The sequence below is a fragment of the Podarcis erhardii genome (assembly GCF_964252035.2).
Source record: "Podarcis erhardii genome assembly, chromosome: 6".
In the NCBI taxonomy this organism is placed as follows: Eukaryota; Metazoa; Chordata; class Lepidosauria; order Squamata; family Lacertidae; genus Podarcis; species Podarcis erhardii.
This window is the reverse complement of record NC_138510.1, coordinates 65497280-65520434: the sequence shown is the minus strand read 5'-3', so window position 1 is coordinate 65520434 and position 23155 is coordinate 65497280. Positions and strand designations below refer to the sequence as shown.

General features: G+C 42.4%; 1 protein-coding gene across 2 annotated transcripts in view; it reads left to right on the top strand.

Moving 5' to 3' along the window:
* NEGR1 (neuronal growth regulator 1) overlaps window positions 1-23155 on the top strand; it is a 573510-nt gene that overhangs the window by 7876 nt on the left and 542479 nt on the right. The window lies entirely within an intron of this gene.

Below are 23155 nucleotides of genomic sequence, written 5' to 3'. Positions count from 1 at the left end.
GCTTTTTGCTGCTTCCTTGTACAGTCCAGAAGTCCAAGACAGGGGGTAGGGAGGGTGGACGCTGCCCTTTCTTGGGCTCAGCCCCAGCCAGCCATCCCTCCACCCCCAGTCTCCCCCAGGGCCTCCCTCAGCCCTCAAACCATTTGCTCCTCCTGGCTGACGCCGCAGCCTTGCAGTTGCTGCCGCTCAGGATCTTGCATTTGTATTGCTCCACTAGGTGCTCAAAGCGCGTCTCCGCCTGGCTGCGTTTCCCCCTGCGTTGCTTCCTGGGCATCTGCTTGGGCCACTCATGGATCTTCTTCTCCTGCCTGTGCGTTGGACCAGAAAGTGCCACCTTCTTTGCAGGGGACTCAACATACCATCAGGAGCACTGGATTGGCTCCATCAGTGGTTTTGTACCATGGGTGCAACTACTGTCTGGCTGTAAGCCCCTCTCAGTAGACTTACATAGATTTCACTAAAAAAGAAAGAAAGAAAGAAAGAAAGAAAGAAAGAAAGAAAGAAAGAAAGAAAGAAAGAAAGAGGAAGTATAGTGAGAGCATCTGATGTGGTTATTTTTTATACTGGGTGCTCTTGAAAATAATTACATATGGACTGAAACACCAGAGGGAGGAATAACCCCCTCTTTGCTTAAATGGCACTGTTGAACAGTGATAGACCAAGGATCTGACTGATAGAAATTCAAATCTCTTCTCAGCCACAGACTTATGGTTGTAAACCTGTTCGCTATCCAAGGGGGGGGGGGGAGAGCTACCTGCTCTGAATATTTGGCAGAAGATGGGAAAGAAGAGCTCTAGAAGTACAAACAAATCAACAAAATTAGCACATAAATTGGGAAGTATGATCCAGGAGGTACAAAGCCTGGCTTTTTGAAATAAACTTGCTACCCACCATCTTCACTACCTTCAGAATGGAGAGTCAAGGTAGGTCCAATAGCAGAAAGGTAATTTCACCCAACTTTTTCTTGATTCTCTTTGAAGCCTTTCACCTCCCCGGACGATCCCCTTTTTCTAAAATAATAATAATAATAATGATTAATAATAATAATAATAATAATAATAATAATAATAATAATAAATGGGCATAGCAGCCTGACTTAGAACTGAAAGATATCACTATCAAAAGTTATCTTCTGGGTTTTTAAAGATTAGTGTGGGAAACTTAAAAGCCACTTCTGCAACCCAGATGGACAAGCACAGGGACTCTAATCTACATGAAAGTGTGTCAGCCCCTTCTGGTTATATAACAAGCAGTGCTCAGATCAATTGCTGCAAATATTCCTCTGGACGATATAGGTAGGATAATGACCAAAAAGAAGAAGAAGATGCACTGCTATGCAAGTTTACAGTTATTACTGAATCATAAAAGATATGCATATTCTATGAGATGCCTATCAAAAAGTAAGGGGGGGGAGGAGGGAAGAAATGATTTTAAGTGCCTGAAGAAACTTGCTTCCTTGCTATAATATCCTTAGAAAATCTTATCAAGGTAACACTATGACCCATCTGCACTATATGTTTAAAGCAGTTAAACAATACCACGTTAAAACAATTGTTTTAACAAGCAGTTAAAACAATACCACGTTAAACAATAACAGCTTTCCCCCAAGAGTATTGGTAATTGTAGTTTGTGAAGGGTGCTGAGGGTTGTTAGGTGAGCCTTATTCCCTTCATGGAGCTACAATTCCCAGAGTTCCCTGGGAAGACAGATGGGTTGTGAAGCCACTGTGGGAATTTAAGTTCTGTGTGGGGAAATAGGAGTCTCCTAGCAACTCTCCCAACAAACCACAGTTCCCAGGATTCTGTGAAGAAATCTACGACTGTTTAAAGTGACATGATACTGCTTTAAACGGAGTCTATATAACACCCTTCACATATGCACACATTAGAAGTTTTGTCTCCATCATCTAGTTCCATCCCATGGGGAAAAGCATGTGCATAATGCAGTCTCATGGTAGGGATGGCACCGGCCCTTTCCACCCAAATGGCACCCACCCTGCTAGCCAATCAGCCCACCCATGTCACTGGGCACATGCACTCCCCACTAGCATGAGAATCACACCTTGGAGATTCCAATTTCATGCCATGGAATTCTCTGCTTAGAAGGCAATTTAAATAAGTGATGTTTCCAGTGAGAGTTAAACCAATGAAACACGAACAAACAAAACTACTAAATTAAGAACAGCATCAGCATGTAGGAAACATGGGGGTGATTTGTAGAAAACCAATAGTTAATTGAAACAAAGCTGTGATACCTGCAGCTCTTTTAAATGGTGAGGACGAAGAGAATTATTAGAAAGACAGAAACTTAATCTGTACTAACTGTGTTGTGCAGTGGGGAAAAGAGTGGGGAATTGACCGCAAATGTCCCAGAGATGCCCAGTGGCTGGAGCAGGGGGCATATGGCCCTCTGGGACTGGCCAAATGGCAGTCGTCTTAGCAGCAACCATTGCTGGTGCTAAGGTGAAATCCCAATATTACACTGAAACATTGGAGAAGAGGTCAAGCCATCTGGTGATCATAATGTAACACCCTAAATAGCAGGAGTCCTGCCTCCTAGGATTAACCTGTCCAGGAAACTGTATAGGCTGTAATACGGAGTGTTGAAAGTAGTAGTCATTGGTGTCCATTTGGGCTGAAAGGCAGAAGACACAGGTCGAGATTGATCCAGTGACAAGCAGCCATATCCCTTGCCTGGTTGTAAGTAAGAAGGCGGGCAGGTGAGGCCTGGCTGAGGGCAGGCTGAGGTTTGTGGGGCATTCACTCTAATGGACCAGAAGACACCATTGGTTGAAGGGAATTTAGATATCAAGTGAGGTGAACGAGGCAGTCTTTACTCCAATTGCTTCACGTAGCTAGCATATGCTTGCAACCTGCACAGGTAAAGTCCCACACAGGATAAGATCGAGAGGTGCCATCAAGGTTGTGAATATCTACGCTGCTCAGGTGAATCACTCGTTTTGCCATAGCACAAAAGGGAGTGCTGCTTTGAGTTGTAAGAGTGCCAAGTTATTATGAAGATGAGGATTTGCTAGCCCAACCCTGCAGCAGTACATCAGAGATGATGTGTATTCTGCCATGAGGAACCACCCATGGATTATTAATAATTGCAAGTTAATGCAACATAAAATCAGTCTGATTGCCAGATTGTTTAAAAGCTCTAACAGTGGCACATTAAGGGGAAAAGGTTTACACCCAAGAATGAATTCACTTATTTCCTATTTATTCTTTTTTTCTACTTTAGCGGATAAATGACATTTAAATTAAAATGACGGTGTGAAGTGCATAGTGATTTTGAATGTAGCGATTAAAACTGAAATTGTACCTGACAACTAACAATGGGTGAAAGTGATGGATTTTAGTTTGCATGTATTTGACACCAGGAAAAAAGAGAGGGGGGAGAGATTTTTTTGATTACTGTAGCATGAAAAGGTGACATTTCAACACTGAAAAAAGGCAAGTCTATTAAGTACAGCTACCCTTTTTTAATTTAAAATAACTTAGATTTATAAGATACAATAAATTGATTGACTCTCCTGTCAAAGGCCTGAGAAGCGACCACTAGGGGTTGTTTTCTAGAAGCCTGGTTTCCCATAATGCATTTCAGACAAAAAAACTTGGGCTATGCCAGTAACCATTTTTGTCAGCTCAAACAAGCTAATTTTCTCCATTCAGCTTGAAAATTTCCCAAGCCAGCTTTTGGATTTAGCTAGGCAATACTAACTAGAATAGGAAAGGTATGGCTGAAGTGACATTTTAGCAGTCTCAAGAGATCCTTTCTCTCCAACCCCCAACTGCCAACTAGATGGGTAGCAGGCTGTTTATGTGGGTATTCCTGGAGGTGGAACTCCAAATGCAGATTCCAAACGTACAACAGCTTCCCAGCTTCCCATTGCAACCCATGTTGATAGATTTCATACACAAAATACAGGGAATTTTTCAGCTGCCCCTGGATAAATTAAAAGGGAGCATACCCCATATGCATTGCTCACGCCACCCCGCACCACTGCTGGGTCAGGATCCTGCTATTTGTATTCTCTGGTCACTCCCACACTTTGACAAGCATGGCTTCCTCCAAAGTATCCTGAGAACTGAAATTTATTAAAGGTGTTGAGAGCTACAGTTCCCTTAACAAACTACAGTTCTCAGTATTCTTGGGGGCAATCTGTGACAGTTAAATGTTGTATAATAGTGCTTTAAATGTATGCCATAGATGTGAACTGTCTGTATATCTGTCTTTTTGCTGTTGAATAATTTTAGCAGGATGATTCTACACACAGTTGTCCAGAAGTAACAGTAGAACCCTATACATGCCTACTCAGGAGTAAGTCCTGCTGAGTGCAATGGGGCTTAGTCCCAGTTCAAGTGGGTATAAGACTGCAGTCTAAGTCTCCTCAAGGTCAATGGGTGTCACTCCCAAGAAGGGTGTGTCAGATTACAAAGATTATAGCCCTATTCTAGCATTCGCCTGAACACACAAAGGTTTAAAACATCTCCAAGAAGACAGACTCCTGCTGAGACTTTTATGTGTTTTGTGCAAAAGTCTGGAGACGGTTTATAAACCTGTTCTGCTCAATGCACTTAGAAACCATCCTGGGATCAACAACCCTGTCCTACCATGGTTCAGACTGCTTCAGAACTCTACACTCATTGTACAAAGGGGAGATCAGAGATATGGCAAGTAGGACTTAAATGTGCATCCTTGGCTCACCTATGTTTTAAACTCTCATGTGTTCAGGCAAATGTTCAAGAAGGAATTTTGATTCCCAAAAATGCGTATTCAGCTTTGATGTTTTTGTTGCAGGGTCATTTACTAGCAGTCTACTTCCTGGCAATGTTTATTTATCCCATGTTTAAATTACTATTGTATCCTTCCTTAGAGAAAGGATGGAGTAGAGCTGGTGTTGTTTAGAAGTATAAACTACCAGCTGCCATTGTTTAAGTTCATATTTCACCTCAGATCGGTTTGCAAGATGGCTTTATGCAATCTGCCATCTCATCACTTCTCTCCCCCAATGACACATTTTTCACTTCCCCAAAGGGTGAGGAAGGGCAGGGGCAGGGGCTGCACTGGGTGGATTTATGTGTTATGGCTTCTTTGCAATATGTGTTAGAGGTATGCCACCCCTCCCCCCATTTTGTAGCTACATTCATTTTTACCAATAAAGACCTAATAATAGTAACTATACAATCTGTAGGCAGCCCTGTATAGGGAGGTTTTTAATGTTTTATTATGTTTTTATATATGCTGGAAGCTGCCCAGGGTGGCTGGGACAACCCATTCAGAAGAGCAGGGTACAAATAATAAAATTATTATTATTATTATTATTTATTTGTTTTGTTACTCATCCATTAAAGCCACATTTGTTTCATTATGAATTTGTTCAAGTCATTTTTCATTTTATTACCTGCATTCTGTTTCGTGTCTAGTTCCCCACCCTTAAAATTCTTTTAACTAGTGTAGGTTTTTTTGCTCCCCACATAGCTAACATTTTATTCTCCCAATGTGTTAGATGTTATGACTTTCTGGGGCAAGTTCTGGGCATATCACAGCCCTTTCCGCTGGCAGCCAATTTTTTTGTGGTGGCAGCAGTTTCCCACCACAAATTATTCAATAATAACATGGGAAATTAAAACTGTATCCACCAAGAAGGCCACCACTGCTACGAATGGAGTAAGCCCCACCCTAAACTGATCCTGAATGAGTGTTGAGTGGTTACAGATGGGCTAATGAAACAAAACCTACTCACACCCATTTCCTAATGATAAGATATTCTTTGCAATGAATGAAAAATGAAGGAATGGTTCTTCCCAATTTGCTTTGATTTTTAATTTGCTGCCAAACAAATGGAAGCCCCAATATTTGCATATTTGTTTGTGATATGCAAGTAGAATGTAAGTGGAAAGGAAAATACACTTCTGCAAGACAGCTGACCAATACTATACATCACATTCCAGAGAGATAGATCCTGAACCCAAAGGTATGCCTTTAGACAATTCTTTCTCTCCCCTTCCACAAATTATTTGCCACGTGCTGTTCTTTCAGCTCTCCCTCTCTTCTTGGATGTGGCATCACACTACAGGGGAGTGTGGTCAGGTTACCTCCCTACTACTGACGCACACAAAACCACCATTCATTTGATAATTCATTTCCATGAATGAGACTTCCACTGACCATCCTGGACAATTCATCAGCTATTTAGCTAGCAAAGGAATGGCAAGGATGGAGCTGGAACATGCTGATCAGTGACAGAGCAGCCACTGTGCGTGCAGAAGGTTCTCAGGTTCAATCCCCAACATCTGCAGGTAGGGCTGGAAGAGACCTCTACCTGAAATACTGGAGAGCTGCTGCCACTTGGTGTAGAGAAGACTGTGCTTGATGGGCCAATGCTCTGCCTCATTATATATTAAAAAATAAAAATAATAAGGCAGCTTCCTTTGTTGCTATGTACCTTCCAGACTCCTGTGGGGATCAATAAGTTCCTGTGTGTGAAAAGTTTTGAACACATAAGGAGTGCTAAAGAACACACTAATTATTGTAGGAGAACAAGGATGTGTGCCAATATTTACAGGATAAATGTTTTTCAGAAATGGGGGAGATGAATATGGTTGATATTTGGAAAGGATTCCAAGACTTAAGAAGATAAGAATTAAAAGAGGAAAAACCATTCAGAATGCAATGGAACCGATGGAAGCGAAGGCTCTGAAAAAGCTCAATATGGAGGCCAAATGGCCGAAATATTGGGAGATTTTGGAACAGGAGGGTGATAAATTGAAATTGTAGAGTTTTGAGAAATTAAAAGACAAAGTGCGAGATTGGCTTCATTATTTTCAAATAAGGGAGGCTTATATCTTGGACAAGAAAATTGGCTTCCAGGTGGAAAAATCAAAATTGGAAACAGAACTGTTAGAACCCAAAACTAAGATATTATCAAGAATGTATAACTTGCTGCTGAAATGGAATACTCAGGATGAAATGGTTAAATCCACTATGATTAAATGGGCACAAGATGTGGGACACAACATTATGTTGGCTGACTGGGAACAGTTATGGACCACAGGTATGAAGTTCACGGCATGTAATGCCTTAAGAGAGAATATTATGAAAATGATATACAGGTGGTACATGACACCAGTCAAGCTTGCAAAGATATATCATTTGCCTGATAATAAATGTTGGAAATGTAAAGAGACAGAAGGAACATTCTTTCACCTTTGGTGGACGTGCCCAAAGATTAAGGCTTTCTGGGAGATGATCTATAATGAAATGAAAAAGGTATTTAAATATACCTTTTTGAAGAAACCAGAGGCCTTTCTCCTGGGCTTGGTCGGCCAATTGGTGCCAAAGGAGGATAGAACATTTTTTATGTATGCAACAACAGCAGCAAGAATACTCATCGCAAAGTATTGGAAGACACAAGATCTACCCACTCTGGAAGAATGGCAGATGAAAGTAATGGACTATATGGAATTGGCGGAAATGACTGGCACAATCCGGGACCAGGGAGAAGAGGTGGTGGAAGAAGACTGGAAGAAATTTAAAGATTATTTGCAGAAGTATTGTAAAATTAATGAAAGTTAAAATGATGTTGGATTGAAACGAAGTGGTTTTAGCAACAAGGTTAAAATAAATTGGTAAAAATAGATTAATAACAGATGAAAATATAAAATTACAATTTGTTAAGATATTGGATTAAGTTCAAAACAAAGAGGGAAAGGATTTGCTGAACTAAATAATGTGAATTGGAATATAGAAAGGGGAGGTGTGAGGGAGTCAGGGAAATAAGTAAATGAAGTATAAGATATGAAAAGATGGATTTGTTTTTTTAAAAAATGTTTTTTTCTTTGTATTTTGTATTTTGAATTGTTTTTCCTCGTATTTTTGTATTTTTTCATCTTGTTTTCTCTTCTTTTTCTTTCTTTATTTTCACTTTTGTATGTCATTTATTATGTAACCCCTTTTTCGTTCTGTAAAACCTTAATAAATATATTTTTTAAAAAACAGAATGCAATGGAACAAGAAGCAGAAGGAAAGATAGTAAAGGTAAAGTAAAGGTACCCCTGACCATTAGGTCCAGTCGCGGATGACTCTGGGGTTGTGGCACTCATCTCGCTCTATAGGCCGAGGGAGCAGGCAGTTGTCCACAGACAGCTTCTGGGTCATGTGGCCAGCATGACTAAGCCGCTTCTGGTGAAATCAGAGCAGCGCATGGAAACGCCGATTACCTTCCTGCCGGAGCGGGACCTATTTATCTACTTGCACTTGGCATGCTTTCGAACTGCTAGGTGGGCAGGAGCTGGGACCGAACAACAGGAGCTCACCCCATCGCAGGGATTCAAACTGCCAACCTTCTGATCAGCAAGCCCTAGATTCTCTGGTTTAGACCACAGCAGCACCTGCATCCCCAGAAGGAAAGATAAGGAGAGTTCAAATGCATGCGAGCTCTGAAAGTGAGGCTGCAATCTTATGCACACTTACTAGGAATAGGAACATCCCCCAGTGAACTTATTTCTCAGTAAATATGTATGGGATCAGGCTGTGCAAATCCAAAGTTTAAACTAAATACACTGGTCATCTCTGTGCTGAACAGGGTAAACGATTCAAGCTGCACTCTGGGTTCAAGCAGGGGAGACAGGCAGGATAGAGCCAGGGGTCCAAGGAGACGTAGTGCTCATTCCAAGTGGCTGCCCATGTCAGAGGGTTTTAGCCCAAGTGGGGTTATATGCCGGCAAGGCAAGGTCAGACAAAGCAGCGGGGAGATCCCATTAAACAAGACCAAGCAAACAGAGAACAAGGTGTAAAAGGCAAACAAGATGGATGGGCAGCACCATGGATAGCTCCAAGTAGAGCCTAGACTGGGAGTCAGACAAGAAAGGCTTGAATGTTGCTCTAATAACCGCCAAACCCAGACTGAGCATTAACTAGGATTGCAGTTTCTCTGAGCAGCAGCTTTCTTTAAGCAGCTGATCTTCCTCTGATGAGTGGAACCGCAACTCTTAAAGGGGCCCAACCTGTTTAAGTAGCTGCGTGGAAGAGGATGGGGTTCCACTGTGTTTATTTGGAGGGGGTGTACATGCCATGATCTCTCACGTTGTGTGTGCAAGGTGGCCCTTGGATTACTGAACACACACCTTCAGAGGTATGTTTGGCCCCACACTACAAACTCCTAAGTGCATTTTTACCTAAATAAATGTTTCACTGTTAGAGAGCTATTTAACGATGGATTGCTATGCGAATATTATATTGCTGTTTTATTTTTATTTTTTCTAGTGGTCTGTTTTAAGTGATTTATGGTGCTGCTGCTATCATAAGCTTCTTGCATTGTGTGCGTGTTTATGCTGTGTAAGCCGCCTTGAGTGGGCTGTGCCCACAAGGGTAGCCTATAAATAAACACATGGAATTTAGAAACAGAGATGCTGTCACTGTTGCTCAAAAATATAACTACAACTGTCTCAGTGGAGCAGAATTGCTACCACATGCCTGTGATATTCACAGGTGAGGCATAAAATGTTTCTTTCTAAAAGCTATGTTAAAAGGAGGAAGCTCTTAGTAGATACTCCTTTTGTTTTATTTTTGTTCTTGTTAAAACTCTCCTGAAGATTAAATAACTTATAAGGGTCCTATATTTTTGGAGCTGTTTTGCTGAAAGGAAATTAATCCACATATTACTCTAAGGAAGGTCCCACTTGGTAAAGCACTTGCTCGGAAAAGGTTATTTGTAATGACCAAATTCGTCACTGTTTGGAATCTCATAAAGGTCACAAGAGGGTTTTTTTTTTCCTTCACTTGTTTTAAATAAAATTCTGTATTTTAGAAATAAATGTGCTTTACTTACATTTCATAGAAATATCAAAGCTGTTTGCACTATAATTTACTTTTTGAGCTCCTGACATTTACCCAGCTGACTGTCTTTGGAGAACAATCTCTTGATTTGGCAGGGAAGCTCTAAAGGTACGAAACCCGTCAATTGCAAATTACAAGGCCACGCTCTCCAAAGTCCACCGATCCCATGTCTTAAAGGGCTCCCCTTGTAAAATACATTTTATGTTTCTCCTAAACAGGCCAGACCCAAAATAAATTTGTTTGGAAAGGCTGTGGGAGTTGATTTAAAAAGAAAGGTGTTCACAGGCAATGTAAATGCTTTCAATGCAGAGAATATTCACAGAACGCTACCAAGGCACAATTTCTCAGCCTTATATTTCTCTGCTCTTGCTCGTTGTCTGCTCACCAGTTCCTGCTCCTACTACCTCCACAACACAGCTAAAATTTGCTCTTTGATTTCCATGCTCTTCCCTTTCACCACAAGAGCAAGCCTGAAGAATGGTATAAACACAATACATTGCTTCCTTGGCCTTACAGGTATGGAGAGTAAGCCTTAATTGGGCACATGGTCAGATAGCCAACAGTTCCCAATCAATGCAATATAGGAAGCCAATTGACACCCTACCTCCCATTGTGTGTTTTGATTGGGCCAGGAGGCAGAATGCCAACCCTCCTACCTTTCCTTCCCTATTAGTACAATGCTGGAATCTTTTCTCTCGTTTTTGAACATCAGTGTAGGAAGAAGGAGGAACAGCACTGAGATAATCTGGTAGATATGTACTGCTCCAAAGGGTAAGCAGTATTCTAGTATTCTAGAGCAGTGTTTCCCAACCTTGGTCCTCCAGATGTTTTTCGCCTACAACTCCCATCATCCCTAGCTAGCAAGACCAGTGGTCAGGGATGATGGGAATTGTAGTTCAAAAACAGCTGGAGGCCCAAGGTTGGGAAACACTGTTCTAGAGGAATGTTTTCAGCTTTCTGCTCTGTTACAGAGCTGAACTATATGTTATACTAGTACTAAAAACAACCAGAGTCATACCTAGCACTTGGGCTCTGAAGGCCATAAAAAGCACCTAGTAGGTGTTTGTAGTCCTCCTGTGACAGCTGGAATGCAACCCCTACCTCTGGGCTCAGCACTCCAGCACCTGCTTTCCCTGAAGAAGGAATCCACTGGGATCTCCAGCAGGAAAAGCTGGTGATGATGTAGGAGGGGATGGAAAGGGGTCTTTAGAGCAGCTTCCGGGCAGAGAGCAGCATGTGCACCCCATCCAGCCTCAAGGAGGCATGTTCTTCCTGTCCAGGCAACCACCTCAGATTTTTTCCCCCAGGGGGAAGCATCAATACAGCTCCTTGCCAAGGGCACAAGGAACCCTAAGTATGCCTCTGAAAACAACATCCTTAGGTCACATTATTCCTACTTACCTTGTATTGTGACATTGCATTGTGGCTGTTTTCAGAAAAAAAGATCATGACAGGAATTAGCCTAGGTGAGCCTCTGCCTCATACATAATCACGTCCTCTTACCTCTGGCATGACTGTGAGAAGGCAACTGGAAACCTTTGCTTTCATTTCTACCTAACTGCAGCTTTGCTTAATCTGAACTGTGGCTTATTGATACAAGCCCACTTCATAAATCATGGTTTGAAATCTCAGTAAAACATGGTTAAGATTAACCACAGTTGGTCTCAGTTTGGATATAACACTAAACAATGGTCAACAATTGCAGTGAAAGTGTCTAATATTCCTAGTTCTGGCACAGAGGAAGTGAGGGACAAGTTTGTGAGCCAAAAACTTACCTGGACTCATTCCATAATGATAAACCAGAGTTTATTGTTATATCCAAATACAGCTACTGCATTTTCCTGACCCTGGTTTACATGACGGTTCAAAAAGACAGTAAACACCAGAGGAAGGCTGACAAAAGATATTCGCCATTGTAATCCCACCTCAGACTGATCCCATTTGTTCTATCACCAACTTCTCCCTCTGACACAACTCCACTTAGGCTGCTAGCCTATTCTAGAAGGCTAGCATTTTTAAACTTTTGCCAATCAAAAGTTGGCAACTCTGTCAGAGTTGCAACAGCTGTCGTTGGCATTCACCCATAGTAGTGTCCATAATGAAAGGGCATAACTGTTTAGCTGGGCCTATTTGAAGCCTCAAAAGGACGGAACAAGTCCCCTGAGAAACAGAAAACATTGGCCGGTGGTTTTCAGCATTCCAAGAAAGAGTCGAACAACACTTGATGTTACCAAGTGTTGCATAACACCTTCTGTGATTCAAGAGCCTTTTGATTTCCCTCCCGCATCTTTCATTACAATCCTAGGCATACTGACTCAGAAGTAAATCCAATTATAGTTCAATGGGACTCAAGGCATAGGATTTCAGCCTTAATTGTTTACTGATGCGTTTTCTGATACTCTGTAAGAATAGTGTGCATTACCTGCAAAGTAATCTACAAATAATCTGGACTCATTTTGCTTGGAAGTAGGTGAGAAGGGAAAGTTACCTTGAATAAAAGAAGTACTACAATTATCACAAGGAAATGGATAAATAAAGATAAAGGCTGGTGGAAATATAGTAAGCAAGGGGTCTGATCAGTTGCAATAGGCTGGAATGAATTTTAACTGTGAAAAATACAGTGTCCGGGGTTCAACAAAGTTCATTTTCATTCAACTGTAATGATTCACTTGCTGGACTCACATGAATGGCTGCTTTTCTCTCACTCTCCATGGGCTAAAGAATCTGTTTCATGGCCAAGAAGTCTATCATTTTCTATTATAGGCATATTATGCCCTAAACAGGAAAATCCCCAGGGGCCAGAGAGACAATGTGAAATTGACACCTTTTGGGACTTACTTGTGATGTCTGATATGGCAATATTTCACTTTGAATGCCATCTGGTAAGTTTTAAGCTGAACTCACCAGTCTGCTTTTGTGGTTTAATGGTTATTCATTCTCGTTTAAAGGTTTCATGTATTATGAATTAACAGCGCATGGTGAGCGACTGCTCTTTTCTCTCTTTTTCCTAGTGAAAGGTGGAAACTCATCATTCCAAATGTGGGAAGAAAGGAAAGATGTGGTCAGTAGAAAATAGATGGCCATAAATAGGTGTGTGAGTTGCTTAATAGCTCTTTTAATTTTTTATTTAGGAAAAAGCCTAACTTATGTCCAGTACAAGAATTTTTTTTAAAAAATAAAACATAAAACCAGTAAAATAAAAACAAAAACAGATAGACAAGATGGAACACACTAATGAAAATAATAAGTACAAATGTATGCTTAAAATGAGCACATATTTGGAGCTTGTGCATTGCAACCCCAAGCCTCTTCCAATGGCTGAAGGCTATCAATAAACAAAATTCATTTTTCATTGACTGCAAGCTACAGACTGCAAGCTTACTAATAGATCATGGCTGGGGTTCCTTAGCCTGGAACCCAGATATGACCCCCAGACCTTTCTCTCTGGCCCTTAGAACTCTCCCTATACTACACTCCCTTTCCAGACACACCCCCTCTCTTGAGTTCATTCCCCTCATCAGTGGCAAAGCTGCATGCTCCACTACTGGGGGCAGAGAGCAGACGGGGGCATGGCACACATCCCAGAGGCGTGGTACACCGTCCGTGAGTGCATGGCATGCCGCCTGCAGGGGTGTGGTGCCCTGCATGCAGGGGTGATGCACGGTGCGTGTCTGGGGGGCCCGCCGTGATGGCACCCTACCGGAATAGTGGTGCCAGGGGCAGTCCACTCCCCCCGCACTCCTGTTCCTCCACCAGTGGCCCTCATTAGCCTTGCTTTGCCCTCGCCTTGAGTGTTTTTGCTTGGCTGGAATGTGTCCTTGCTTGTTTTTCGCTTGCTTGGATGGAAAATAGAGAGGGGTGAAGGAGCATATGTAGAAAAGATAAAAATTACAATCATTGCTCCCGTCATCACTGACATGTGGCTCTCTCGATGGAAAATATCACCCTCCTCTGTAGAGGCAGGGAACAAAAAAAAAAATCAGTAACCAAACTCAAAGCATGGGGGGGGGTATATCTGGCAGAGGGTGCTTTCTCTAACATTGTATTTTATATACTTATTGTCAACTTTTTTAAAACCTTGATGCTCATCTAAAATAAAATAAAATGTCCCAATCATAGCTGCTCTTGGAGTTAGCATATCAGTAAGTGATTTCAATGAAGGTAGGCATGGGAATCAAACTGAGAAAAGAGGAGGGTAAGAGTAGTTGCTAAAGAATGAGACTGTTAATCTTGGGGTCATGGGTTTGAGTCCCACATTGGGTGAAATATTCATGCATTGCAGGGGTTGGACTAGATGACCCTCATGGTTCCTTCCAACTCTCCAATTCTGTGATTCTAAGAAAAGAGGATAGAAGAGAAGTCCCAGGGAGCAAGAGGCAGAGTGTAAGGCTAAACCCACTTATTGGGAGTATCCCATTGAACAAAATGGGATTCACTTTTGAGTATACATCTATAGGACTGCACTGCAAGACAGCTGCAAGTCCACAAAAATTACTAGCCTTCAAAAAATGGTGGTTGCCTGCTGTTGGCTAGCATTTCTAATGCTGGTTGCAGAAGAGGGGGCTTCTATAGCTTCTATAGCTTCTCCCAAAGGGAAATGAAGTTCCTTACGATGCTGAGAATTGTTAGGAGACTCTTGCAGAGCTACAATCCCCAGAGTTCCCTGGGAAGAGAGATTGATTTTTAAACCACACTGGAAAGTGTGGTGCTCTGAGGGAAAAGGAGGCTGTGCTTTGGTTCACATATTGTTTTGGAAATTGGGTAAAAGTGAACTGAATTGGATTTCTTGTCCATTCCTAGATGGGGCGTGGAGGGGCAGTGGCAAGGTCATCCAACAGCACCGTGGAGATTGTCCTTGCCAATCTGGCATTCTTGCCAGTGACCACTTGGGCAGCAGTGATGCTGATGTCGGGAGGGCTGCTCTTCTCAAATGTTCACAGACAGGCCGCTAAGAACATAAAACCCTTAATCAACTTGGTTGCCTTGGCCAGCAGGAACCATTGCTGTAAAGGGGACTACATGCCCCCGCCTTTAATTCCCTTGGTACAATAGGTAACCTAACCCTGGGAAGACAAGGATAACTCTCCAGGGCTCTAGATTTCTCTTTCCTAGCCTTGTGATAAGAGAGAAACCACTGGCAAGAAGAAATGAGAAGCCTGCCATGGTCAAAGCAGGGAATAAGATGACTCACCTGAGAATATGTTAACACCTTAAGAAACCATAACAGGTGGAAAGAACAAGGTGGTGGCAGTGGTGAAATAGTTCTGCTAGACTGTGCTTATTTAAGTGAATTACATAGCATGTGTTAAAGCCTTGCCATTAATGTTTGTTAGCACGTCTTGTGAGCGCGTGCATGGAAAATGTCCTCTGAATTGAATTATGATTACCTCTTTGGAAGCCGATCTACTTGCTGTCTCCTACAATAGACTGAGGCTGAAATAATAATAGAAATTTACAGCAAATCACTTCAGGAAATTCATGCTAATGGAACATGCGCTGGGGTGTGTGATTGAAAACTACGACCTCGGTTTCCCACCTCGTCATAACAGAGGCTGTATTTTAAACCAAGGAAGGCACTGCTCTTCGTGCACACGCTGGAATGACCTATCTACAGATGAAAAATCCATCTTCAGATTTTATTTCATTTTTGTTGCTCATGCTAAGAGGGGTATATTCTCAAGTCTGAAAGAGAGCACAAAGTCGGAGAAGCTACCAACCATTTGATGTTGACTACTACAGAGTCTGTGGTGCATAGATAAGTCCATACTGTAAGCTTGTGGAACACATTCTTCATGTCATAATCATTATATCATAGGAATATAGGAAGGTGCCCTACACTCAGTTATGCAATTGGTCCATCTAACTCAGTATTTTCTACACTGACTGACAGTGGCTCTCCATTTTTCAGATGGAAGACAATTCCCATCTGTCTGATGCTCGTGATTGAACCTGAGACCTTCTGCTTTCTAAGCAGATGTCCTACTACCCAGATAGGCCCTCCTCCAACCCTTCCCTATAATTTTCTTCAGAAACTGAGGTCCAGAGCTTTGAGTGGGAAGGGAATGCACAGCCCCAGGACTTTCTCCAGAGCCAAGGTTGGAGCACTGTGGTAATTGAAAGACTCTCCTTGCTCTGGCAAGTGAGTGAGGTGATAATCAAGCTCTCAAAGTTTTTGTGACAAATATTTATTTCCTTTTTCTGATGTGGTACATTTCATCTGGCTGAAGGTATTTTGTTAACCCTCAGTGTGCTTTACAAGTTGAACCTATGAAGGCAGAAGAAAACATCTCTGAGCTCACTTCCAGAATAAGGTTGAATTTCAGCAATTTTGGGCTCTCTTGGGGACATGACTATCATGATGACCTCTGTTACTTCAGAACTTCTCACTTCACCACTGCTGAGGTCCATTGGAGAGCTGGTGTACCACAGTGGAGAAAAGGTTGAATGCCTTCTCTGCCATGAACCCACTAGCTATCTTCAGCAATCATTATTGTCTCAGCCTCAACACATTCGCCTCTGCCTACATCAAGGGGATGACCCTGGTGACTGATTTACCTTATAGGGCAGTGGTCATAAGGACTTAGCAAAATAACATGGCTGAAATACTCTGACCACTGAATCACACCATAAAATAATGTACTAGTTATGAAATTGAAACAAGAAATAACAGTTGATTATTATTTTTCATTTTGGTCTCCACAGAAATCCTGTTTTGTTTAATTTCAAAGTTAGGACAATAATTAAATGCCACTTGAATTTCTATCCACTGTTGGCTTTCATTAAAAACGAGAGAGTTTGACACCTAAATTAAATTTATAAAATTCAGGTGCCTTTTAAAATATTTAAGGGGAGAAGCATTTACCAGAACTGTGGTGATGCATTTCCTTTACACTTTATAATTAACACAGGTTTCTCTCTAAATAATGTACAGCAGCAGCAGCAGGTCAGTGGTAGCCCAGGTGTGCCTGCGCTGTTGCTAAGGAACCACTAATGGTGGCTACTCCATCTGAATACCCAGCTGAAACAGCTGACTTTTTCTAGAAAGCACAAATGATTTCAATATATAAAAGTGTCCCATTCAGGGAGCCTTCTTCATTCAGGGGAGAGGGAAAGGGAGGTTGAGAAGAAAATATTCTTGCTGATTTATGATTTATGATTTTTTACAATTTAATGACTGGCACATATATATATGTGATGGAGGGAAATTGACACTTGGCTCTATTAGCGTGGCAAAGAAGCTGATTCAGCAAAACGCTACGAATTCGATAGTCGAAACTGAGACACAGATAGAACTAATATATAAGCCAGCATATATGACATAAGGGACTCTGATACTGCAAGGAGCTCTGGAAAATGTTGGGAAGAACTCTTTTCATTACTGAAATAGCCAGGCTGATGTGTTGGATTTTATAGAGACTGTGGGGGTGGGAAGGGTCTCACACTCCTCTGGTAAAAGCATGTTCTCAGTTTGGAAGGAAACTTGGACACAACACTAGACCTGGACAAGCGGGATCTGAAACAAAAAGCTGCACTCACCAGGGGCACTAACTATAGGGGGCAGTAGGCTTTGGCCCCCTCAATATTTGTGGGCAGGGGGCTGATCCCCCCCCAATATTGAGGGGGCCGCCATCCCCTGCCACCAGGCACATGCTTGTGCGCAGCCAGGGATGGGATGCATCACGTGACACTGGGCTCCCTTAATGTGGGGGCCCCAGTGTGCCCCTGGTCCCTACCTTCTAGTGGGAGTGTTCCTGTTCAGGTTGCCAGTCAGCCAACCCTGCCCATCCCAGAGAGGGAGCCCAGAGAGGCTACATGGCACACAGGAAAGCCCTGGCTCTTGCTGAGCATGGCAGGTGCCAGGGTGCTCCTCAAAGTGTTGCCAGTCAATCAGCTTCTCCACACAGGAGTGGGGCAAATATGTGACAGGGCTGTGCACCAGAATCCCTCCCTCTTGGTGGTGGAAGCAGTGGAGCGGGGTGGACCTCTTCCACTTCTGCCACCTGAGGCAAGCACTTTACCCCATGTCCTGTGGGAATAGCCCACATAGTACCAGTTGTTCTTTGACCCCTGGGTCATGCTGGCTTATAGGAGTTGTAGTTAGGCCAACAACCTCTAGAGAGCACCACATTGGCTATTGCTCATGCTGAAGGTACTTGAAGAGTAAATGTAATAATAGAGCAGTGCTAGGCTAACCCTCCCAGACTCGTATTGGCTTTGCTAATAAGGAAATTAGCTAATCAAAGGATTTTGGCTCAGGGGCAGATTGATCCTTGGCCTCTCCAGGTAGATGGTTTTAGGGTGGCATGACTGGTATGGCCTCACTAGCTGCTGTGATGAAGGGGATGGCAAAACATTCCTGTAGAATGGAACATGAGAGGTAGGGGGCACTGTATGTTAGCGTCACACAGGGCGCAGCTGAAATTTGAGCGCCCAGCGTCGGTCACTGCTCCAGGAAGGGCTGGGAGAGATGCCAGAGATCTGCTGGCAGTCAGCCTAAACAGTCCCAAGCAAGATGTCCCAATGGTCTGACTCAGTAGAAGACAACTTCCTGGGTTCTGAAAGTTTCTTGGCTAATCTGAACCAATCCAAATGGATTCTAATAAAGTTATACCCTGTATCAGGGCAATGGGCTTCTTTCCCATGCATTTACATTGCTGGTGCTCTGTTTGTGCTGGCAAGCATGAAGAAAGAAGGCTCTTCTCTTCAACTAGGAAATGTAATTTTCCCAAGGGCTAACACAGCCTGCTATTCTTCTTCTTTAACTTTGCATATATGCCAGTCATCTAAACTGTGTGCTTTATCGTTTAAATTTAGTTTGCATTTTATGCTGTTTTATTGTTGCATTGGTTCTTATTAAGCAGCCTTGGGAATTTGTTAGGAGGGAAATGTTGGGAGCCTTGGGAATTTATTGAAATCACTGAAATGGATGGATTTGGAGGTGGAGGCAGGATAAACAAGATTTGGGACAAGGTGCTCTTCAGGCATTTGCACAGGGGTGACTTGGTGCAGGGCTGTCAAGTGAGTATCTGGCTCCCTGCTCAAATCTGGCTCTTTCATGATTTGGCTAAAGGTCTGGAGAGAGTGACCATTATTGCAGATGTAGAGTGATGCCTGTTGCCCTCTGCTCCACATCCTCCTGGTCTTTCACCCTGGGTTTCCCAATTGTGCATAGAGGTAACAATGTAGGGAGAATGGAAACAGGAATTTGCTTTGTATGAGGGTCTTTCTGTTCTATCATTAAAAGAACCTCCAAAGCAGGAGCTTGCTCACTGGGCAGAGCCTCTTTCCTTTCTTGCTGCTAAAACTCAAAGGTGTGTGTGGGGGGGGGGTGTTGACTTTTGCCTTTGTAAATGTGCTTCCCATTCTGATTGGTGTTTGTTATCTTTACCGAGATATTTTTCTTCTCCAGCTGAGTCTAATCCTCCCCACTTGACTTTTTGAAATGCCACGGATGGTGGTGATTGAAGACAAAGGAGCTAAAGGTGCAGAAAGTGTCTCTAACAACTGCACTTTATCAACTAATGAGAGATTGTTACAGATGAATGTGGTCAGGAATGCAAGGTGTGCAGGCGCAGGAGAGAGCGCCATTCTGCAGCGGAAAAGGGGTTCTAATTTGTTGCACTCCTTGGTGTGCGGCTGCATTCTGTAGCCTCCATTGAGACCCATTTCAGTGGCAAATTTACTATGACACCAACTTCATTTGCTCCTCTTATTCCAAGAGGGAAAAGAGAATCTGCAAGCTATCTGCTAGGCAGAAATTCAGCAGGTGCAGTTTTTTCCAGTTACTGCCACATCTCTCTGCTTTGAGGCACACATTTGTTTACAGTTTGCCTCTCAATCTTCAGGCTACTTTCCAGTGACTGTATTTTGTACAGCCTCCAGCATACATTTTGCCACTATACAGTGGTACCTTGGGTTAAGTACTTAATTCATTCCGGAGGTCCGTTCTTAACCTGAAACTGTTCTTAGCCTGAAGCACCACTTTAGCTAATGGGGTCTCCTGCCGCCACCACGCAATTTCTGTTCTCATCCTGAAGCAAATTCTTAACCCGAGGTAGTATTTCTGGGTTAGCGGAGTCTGTAACCTGAAGTGTATGTAACCTGAAGCATATGTAAAACCCGAGGTACCACTGTATTGGCCCAAACATAATCTGCAACCGAATATAAACTGCACCTTTAAAATTGATGGGGGGGGGGACCTGAATATAAGTTCCTCCATTACTCGCTGCTCCTGGCTGCATATTGGGGGTGGTGGGGAGCCACGCTGCATTGCTGGAGGCCTTTCCCCTTCCTTTCCCTCTCTCCTTTCCTGGCCTTGGGGGAGAGGACGGGAGAATATGCACAGGGCAGGCACCGCTTTGTTCTGCTCCTGGCACTGTTTGCCCTGCACTCCTAGCTGCACACTGTAAGGTCGCAAATATAAGCCGCACTTAAACCTTTCACAGTCAGAATATGGGGGAAAAGTGAGGCTTATATTCAGGCCAATACAGTAAATGTTAACAACAATAACTGGTGGTTTCCATAACTACATTATCATTTGCTTTGTTCAGACATTATTTCCAGGTTTTTGGCTTTATTGTCTTGTGGTCCTTACCTGGAACAAATTGTGAACAAAAAAGTCTTAGGCTGCTTCAGCTCTAGTCCAGCTTTAGTACCCATCCAGGGCTAGTGACAGCACCTGGTATCCATAGGCAGCTGCTGGGAACACCTATATATTTGCAAGGCTCACTGCTCGCACGTGGGCTGGATCTCCACTCGCCTTTTGAACATTATTAGAATGGTATTAGAAATATTATTCTAAAGCGTCGAGACAGGAAAAATTCTCTTTGGTTTCGCTTTTGCTTTATTTCCACTCCATTGGTTTCTTGTAGCTGGTTGCTCTGCAGCACCCTCTGGTCTCACATTTTAATAATGCATTATGAATGCTAAAAAAGAACACCACATGGCCATATGGTTATCAGAATCATTCCTTAACTCTTTTTTAGTGATAAAAACCATGAGCGTAGATCCACCCCTGCCCTTAACCTCCATTAAAAAAATTAAAATCTGCCCTGGCACTCGAATCACTGCCAGACAACTGGATCTAGCTACAGTCAAACCTTGGTTGTCAAGGGCAATCCATTCTGGAAGCCCGTTTAGCTTCCGAAAAACATTAGAAAACCGGAGCATTTACTTCCTGGTTTTCAGTGTTTGAGAGCCAAAATGTTCCAAAAAAGAGGCATTTGGGAGCCGAGGTTTGACTGTACTCTCTTACATTTCTCATAGTGATTCCAGCCAAGCATCACTCTGGGGCATTGTGTGAAATTCAAAAGGTAGCTAGGCCAAGCCATTCAATGCTAACAGCACTGCCACTTTGTTGTTGTTGTTGTTGTTGTTCCAGTTCAGATCTAATTATTCAAGGTTACAATTGTAAACTCTCTGGTGAGATAAGCCTGCTTTCTCCAGCTAAAAGCACTAAGACAAACCAATAGCGATTTCCAAAGGGTGGTCTCTCATTACAGCATTTGTGGTTAGGTTTCACCATTTTTACTCACATATTTTAAAAGTAGCATTAAGATTAGCCTTTTAATGTTGTATAAAGATTAATTCTTGCAGCACAACCTTTAGAGTCATGTGGGGGGAAGGTATTTAAAACTACATCTTACAGTTGTGGGGTGGGGTGGGGTGGGGAAACATGCAAAAGGTTATTCTTAATGAAACCCAACAATTTACGGTTGGAGATTAATCTAAATATGCCTAAACCAAAATCATACATCCACAAAATGAAGGGAGTTAGCATGTGATTCTGCAAATACTTGCATTTCTACAACTGTGGGAAATTGTATTGAATGTAGCTGAACTCTTTCTTATAATAAAGCCAAGCGTTCATGCAAGCGTGGTAGGATGAACAGCTAAATCAAAATTAGTGTGGTCATTCCATGCAATCATAAATTCAGTTATGTGGATAAATTTGCTCATACAAATTAGAAACATATTGTATCCCAAAAAGCATGTAGCATACAAATTCATTCACAGAGTGTAATGAGTATAAGAAACTAAATTCTGTTAATGCCAAAGCCATCAAATATATATATATATATGGTTTGAAATTAAATGCATAACATTTTTAACCCAAATGCATCTATTTTTGGATTTGTCTTGTACTTATATGGACCACTCAGGGTAGGTTACAAAATAGCTACAGTCTTCAGAGCATCATGCACCCCTCTGGCTGTCAACTACAGGGCTTGATGGAGTGGCATGACCACCACCACCATATCCATAGCTCTGTCACTTGTCCTGTCCAGGGTAGAAAATAGAGCGGTGGCAGTTAAACATGCCTCTTTGCTGCTCGAGCTGGCAGACTAATGTTGCAAAGAAGCTCAGATTGGACCACTTGCCATGATCCAGTCAAGTGCTCTCTAAGCCCTGCTGCCTTTGCATGATAGTATCAGGCCCATTCTGAACACTGCAAGAACCTCAGGCTGGCCTGGCCCACCCCCACCCCATCTCCCTCCCCACACATATTCAATCCTGGCAAGTGATAGTAGCTTTGCCATTCCATAAAACCCCAGTGGTCTGGGCACAGGCCAGCCTGTGCTTGCACACTAAGTTATTTATGACTGCACCCTTAGACATCATTCTCAGTTTCTATTCATATTATATATTAGGTTTATATCATTATGAACCTACAGGGCAGAGTAAGTCAGCAAGGAGACTTGTGTTAATTAGGCTCAGAACTTTATCCAATAACATCAGTATTTTCCATATTAAGTTATCAGCTATTTTATTATTTGTGAAGGAAAATATTGGAACATTATCCTAAAAGATGAAACAGTGAGTTCATTCCATTTTAAAACTCTTGAAATTCTAGTTAGAGGTTTATTCCAAGCTGTTTATTCTAATTTGGCCAAGAAAGGGCTTGACTTAATGATGGTGTTTTTCTATTTAAAACCTTAAACTGTTTTTTGCCTCTGCGAAAGTGTCAGCAATGAATGCCGTTCTGTCCTCTAATCGAGAATCAGCTAATGAGAAATTCTAGCTCTTGGCCCTTCTCTTTTGAGTGATATATTGTCCTCCCAGTCAAGAATGTAACAATATAAAAACCTGCATATATTATTGCTGCCCTTGCCTTCTCCAGACACTTGGAGTTTAATCTAGCATGAAATAACAAACGATGAGATCTCTCAGGTCAGTCTTAAACCGAGTCTCTGACAACATTTAGACTACAGGCCTCCAGCCAAAGCTTTTGCAGGCTATTTGAAAAGAAAGGTGCAATTTCTCACTTCTGCTCCTCTTACTTCCTGATGCATAAAACTCTCTTCTCTTGCCA